Genomic DNA, 5,812 nt, shown 5'->3' on the forward strand with positions numbered 1-5,812 from the left:
GTAGACAAAGGCAATGATACCTAATGTATAAAGTAACTTTTTTAACCATCTTGTTTCAAAATTCCTAAGATCAATTACCTTAGCAAACCACTTCATATCCCAACCCTGAAGCTTGAGAATCCTCAAATTCCTTAGAACCTCTGATGTCACCTTTATCCTTCAATCTTTTGAATCCATCAATTCACCTTGAAATTTCTCCTATAGTTTTCCTAGCGGAATATTTGCTAACATCAAGATAAATGTGGCAATAAATGCTGCAAGTGAAGCTAGCCCAAGGCTTTTGTGCAAGATCAACAATTCTAGAATTATCTGAATAGGTACCCTCCATATATCATGCAAATACCAACTAAAAAATCAAATCCTTTCAGCATCAACACTCATCAAATTAATGTTCTCTCCACTAGTGTGGCCCTACTTTGATTGACTTGAAAGCTCTAGACACTTCTTATAGATTATTGAGAACAAAGCAGCACGAATCCTAATTGCCATATTTCGTAGTTGAAAGAACAAATGTCTTTTTGAGAGGCACCTTATGAGCTTTGAAAGAAAAAAAAAAAAAAAACTAGTGCATAGCCTTTATAATTTAGTTGGAGAGGGCTGTTAAGGTACTAAACAAATGTTTTCACGAGGTATGGCCCAACATAAGAAGCCAATGTGTTTACAATGAATAGTAGACTTGTCCATAGAATTTCTTTCCAAGTTAAGAGAATCAATGGCTTCACCAACTTGAGTGTGCTTAGTTGACAACAACTATCAATGTCATTACCATCAGATACAAGTTTATTTCTAAACTGAGTAAAAACCACATTGGCAATATGACAATTGGTAAGTTGAGGAACATCTTCAAGGTCTAGAGTTCTTTTATACCCGAGTGCAAGTAAAGGCCCCATCCAGGCGAAAGTAAAAATACTAAAAAGATTGGCATTTGCATAAGGAGTTACACTTTCTCCTTTGACACTTGATCGTTGTCCATTATCACCATTTTTTTGGTGAGAATCTCTTTCCAAAATTGGCTCCAAAAGATCAGAATATTCATTTTCTCTCTCCTTTCCAAAGACCCCAACATAAAAAAATAAAAAACCAGCAATAACAGATACAGAATTAGATACCCACATTAGGAACAGTAAGGACGAATGTTTCCAATACAAACCAAGATGTATAACAAGATAGGACATGACATTAGGAAGTAGAAGGTGCACCAAATCCTTAGAAGATTAGGGAACTTGTGCTCACTGGAATGGGAAAATTAGGTGTGCACAAAAGAAGAGATCATAATCCAAGTGAGTGTTCTGAATGCAAAATCTTTTTGGATAGAAATATTTAGATCAGACCAACCATGTCTATGCCCAGAGAGATAGTTTAACTCGAATAGGAGAATATCACAAAAAGAGAGACTTATACAAGATATAAGGGCTAATGTGTAGTACAAGTGTGTACTCTTCAACATTGGTTTTGAATTTTCAAGAGAAGGCATCGTGCGTCTCTTCCATACCCAAAAAAGGGATAAAAATAGTGACAAAATTAGGTGTGAAGAAGCAGAAAACATATGTAGGGAAATGGTTATAGAAGACTGGATAAAGAATGTCCACATATTCTTTTCATTCTTTGATTCTTCAAAAGCATCAACCTATTAACCAACAAATAAAACAGAAAAATGTTTGAAAATATATAAAGAACAAGAGAATTAGTAAATTTTCATGGAAAAATCATTAATGTAAGAAGCAGTAGTTGTGTATGATTTAATCCATGTTCAATTAAGAACATCAATAGAGATAATATGAACTTAGAGATATTGAATAAAATAAACCAATAACTATTTTAGAATTAATATATTGGACAAATATTCAAGAAAAGATAAAGAACTTCAAATCATAAGAACACCAAGTGATGCGTTGCAGCAAATTTCTATAGAAAAAAAAAAAAGAAAATAAAAAACTTAACTTTCAAAATACGAGATCCGTACAAGGCATTCCAAATAATGTAACTACAGAAACAATATCAGCAACATAATTAACCTATGAATAGAACTTTCAAATGTTAATTGAAAATTGCCTTTCTGCAAGAAACCTTTCCAAGCTTTTGATGGCAACTTAAGATTATTAAATGAGAGTGGGAGAAATTCTAGTGACACAATACTGCAACTAATGCAACATCCTACCTTATTTTATCTATAAGCCAATAATTGAATTGAGTCATACATTAAGTTAAGCAACTCATTTCAATCTATCTCATATGATTAATACAATTTCATTTGTCACATACCATAACCAAATTTTTTAGGTGCTTGTTACTTAACAATACAAGTACCTACACAACCTGATTTTATCTGGAAATCAATCATGAATTGATATTCTCTATAAATCAATCATGGTTTAATAATTCACCAATTTACTCATTTCAATCCATATCATTTGTCCAATACCAATTCATATATTGAACACACTAACCACAAGACCAGGGCAATAATTTTGAACTCAAATCTCAATACATCACTATGTTGCCCCACTTCCATGGGTTGACCTCTGAGGATGCATACCTATTTCTAAGGGAATTTGAAGAAGTATGTGTTCTAATTAAGATCCAACAGCTTTTTGGTGATGCTGTTAAGCTTAGGTTTATCACTTTTGCATTGAAAGACCAAGCTAAGAAGTGATTGTATGGGTTACCCACAAATTCCATAACCTCATGGGAACAGTTCACAGTTGTCTTCCTTAAGAAGTTTTTCCCAACTCACAAGACCAATAAGCTTAGAAGTGATATCCTTCAGTTTAGGAAAAAGCCTAATGAGTCATTTTCCAAACTTATAGAGAGATTTAAGGATCTACTCCAAGAATGCCCTCACCATGGCCTAGACCTATGGCATTTATGTCAAATAATTTATGAGGGTATTGAATACCTAACTAAATAAATGATAAAGTCTATGTGCCCTGAGAGATTCACATCCTTTACAGATGAAGGAAAGGCATGAGAATTCTTACTTGACTTAGCTGACAAAACCCCTGAGTGGGAATCAACCCAAGAGAGTGAAAGAACCATAGGAGGAAAAGGATATTTTGTGGATGGGATAGTAGCCAAGGAAGCCCATTTGGATAGCCTAATCAAGAGAATTGAGGCTATTGTTCCTACAGAGCCATCATCAGTCAATTTGGTTAAGATTTGTACTTGGTGCCAGTCCCCTAGACATCTCCTAGAAGAATGCCCCAACACCTCTGGGGGCACTTCTAATGATAGTGTTAATGCGTTATACCAGAATAATCCATATAGTAATACCTACAATCCAGGATGGAGAAATCACCCAAATTTCTCATGGAATCAGGGCAACCAAGTAGGGCCTTCCAATTTTCATAATCAAGGTCAACCTAGACTCCAAAGGCCTCCCTTTGCACAACAATCTTTTTCCCAAAATACTTTTCCTAAGTCAAATGTAGGACCTCAGGCTAGTTTTCCTAGGGCCTCTCTCCTATCATCTTATCAGCAACCCTCTTGTTTTACCAACACTTGAGAGGCAAGTAGAATAAGTGACTTGGAAAAAAATATAGCCCTCCTTATGACAAGCCATCAAAATCTTACGAGAGAACTCACTCAAGTTGTCTCAATTATGCGTGAGAGGGAGAAAGGAACTTTACCCAGTCAACCAAAGCCTAACCCTAGGCATCATCAGCCTGTTAGTTCACAAACATCAACTAATGCATCACTGAATATAGTACAAGGTCAAACCCAACAAGGGCCCTCTAACCAATGCAATGTTGTTTATGCCCTTAAGAGTGGTAGAGAGTACCAACAGAGCGTTCCTAAATCTTCCTTATCTATTACTCATGTTAACTCTCCTTCAGTTGAGGACACAAGTGTGCCTCTTGTTTCAGGTTCGTCTGATGAACCTAAAGATTTTTTTGAAACTAAAGATGATTTGGTTGAGGAAACCAAAAATGATTCTTCTGAACAGGGGCAAATCCCTAACAGTCCTTATGTTCATTCTGTCCTACTTCCTAATCGCTTGGTAAACAAAAGGAAGACTGCTTCCATGGACAAAATTTTAGAAGTCTTCGAAAAGGTAAAAGTGAACATCCCCCTTTTGGATGCCATATCCCAGATCCCCGCCTATGCAAAGGTACTGAAAGATTTATGTACTCACAAACGTATCACTAGTGTGCCCAAAAAGGCGTTCTTGGCAGGTAACATTAGTTCCATAATTTCTCAGCCTATAGCAGCCAAGTATAAGGATCCAGGGAGCCCTACCATATCTTGTGTCATAGGCAACACCTACATTGAGCATACCTTACTTGATCTTAGCACAAGTATGAATCTTTTACCTTACCATGTGTACAAACAACTTGGATTAGGAGAATTGAAAGCCACTGGAACTACTCTTTAGTTGGCAGATAGGTCTGTTAAAATTACTAAAGGGATGGTTGAGGATGTCTTACTAAAGGTGGGGGAATTTATTTTCCCTGTTGATTTCATTGTGTTAGATACCAAGCCCTTCTCAACCAAGGATGAGATCCCAATAATTCTAGGAAGACCATTCTTGGCTACTAGTAATGCATTAATCAACTGCTGGAATGGTTTCCTAAGATTATCTTTTGGTAACCAAACTATTGAGTTTAACATGTTTAGGATAGACAAGCAACCACATATGGAAGAAGAGATTAATATGATTGAGGATTTTTTGGATTTTTCTGATGATTTAATTACCAACTTTGATATTAATTTTGATTCAGAATTCCAAGAGTGTATGGATGAGTTGGATAATGATAGTGAAAATTTCTTTTCTAAAGTCTTGAGTCTTCACACACCTGTGAAGCCCTTAGGACCCCTTTCCAATTCCATTCCCAAACCTTCCATAGTTCAGCCCCCTAAGCTGGATCTTAAGGTGTTGCCATTTAATTTGAGGTATGCTTTCCTAGGGCCTGACCAGACTCTTCCTGTAATAATTTCTTCAAATTTGACTTCTAGTCAAGAAGAGGAGTTACTTAAAGTGTTAAAAGATAATAAGGAAGCCCTAGGTTGGACCATGGTTGATATCAAGGGTATAAGCCCTTCTATTGTGCAACATCATATACTTCTTATGGAGGATTCCAAACCATCCATGGAACCCCAAAGAAGAGCTAACCCAGTGATGATGGAAGCTGATGATGGAAGCTATTAAGAAAGAGATCCTAAAGTGCTTGGATCATGGAATAATTTATCCTATTTCTGACAGCCAATGGGTAAGCCCAGTTCATGTAGTGCCTAAGAAGTCTGGTGTGATTGTAGTTCCCAATGCCAATAATGAACTAATTCCAACCCGTGTCCAATCTGGGTGGAGAGTGTGCATAGACTATAGGAAACTTAATGTGGCAACCTGAAAGGACCACTTCCCATTGCCATTCATTGACCAGATGTTAAAGAGGTTAGCTGGACATGAATAATATTGTTTTCTTGATGGATATTTCAGTTTTAACCAGATCCCAATTGCTTTAGAGGACTAACATAAGACCACTTTTACATGCTCATATGGAACATTTGCTTACAAGCGTATGCCCTTTGGGATTTGCAATGCCCCTGCTACATTCCAACGATGCATGATGAGCATATTTTCTGACATGGTCGAAAAATTCTTAGAAGTATTTATGGATGACTTTTCAATTCATGGGAATTCCTATTCTGAATGTCGTCATCATCTTTCTCTAGTTTTGAAAAGGTGCATATCTAAGAATTTGATTTTGAATTGGGAGAAATGCCATTTCATGGTTAAATCTGGTATTGTTTTAGGCCATGTGATATCCAAGGAGGGAATTAAGGTAGACAGAGTCAAAGTGGATTTAATTGATAA

General features: G+C 36.4%; 1 non-coding gene across 1 annotated transcript; it reads right to left on the bottom strand.

Moving 5' to 3' along the window:
- Window positions 1–2,743: 2,743 nt before the first annotated feature.
- LOC122069767 lies at window positions 2,744–2,850 on the bottom strand. The gene has a single exon (XR_006137531.1). It is a non-coding gene; the product is annotated as a small nucleolar RNA R71 (small nucleolar RNA).
- Window positions 2,851–5,812: the final 2,962 nt, after the last annotated feature.

The sequence above is a fragment of the Macadamia integrifolia genome, unplaced genomic scaffold, assembly GCF_013358625.1.
Source record: "Macadamia integrifolia cultivar HAES 741 unplaced genomic scaffold, SCU_Mint_v3 scaffold705, whole genome shotgun sequence".
Taxonomy (NCBI): Eukaryota; Viridiplantae; Streptophyta; class Magnoliopsida; order Proteales; family Proteaceae; genus Macadamia; species Macadamia integrifolia.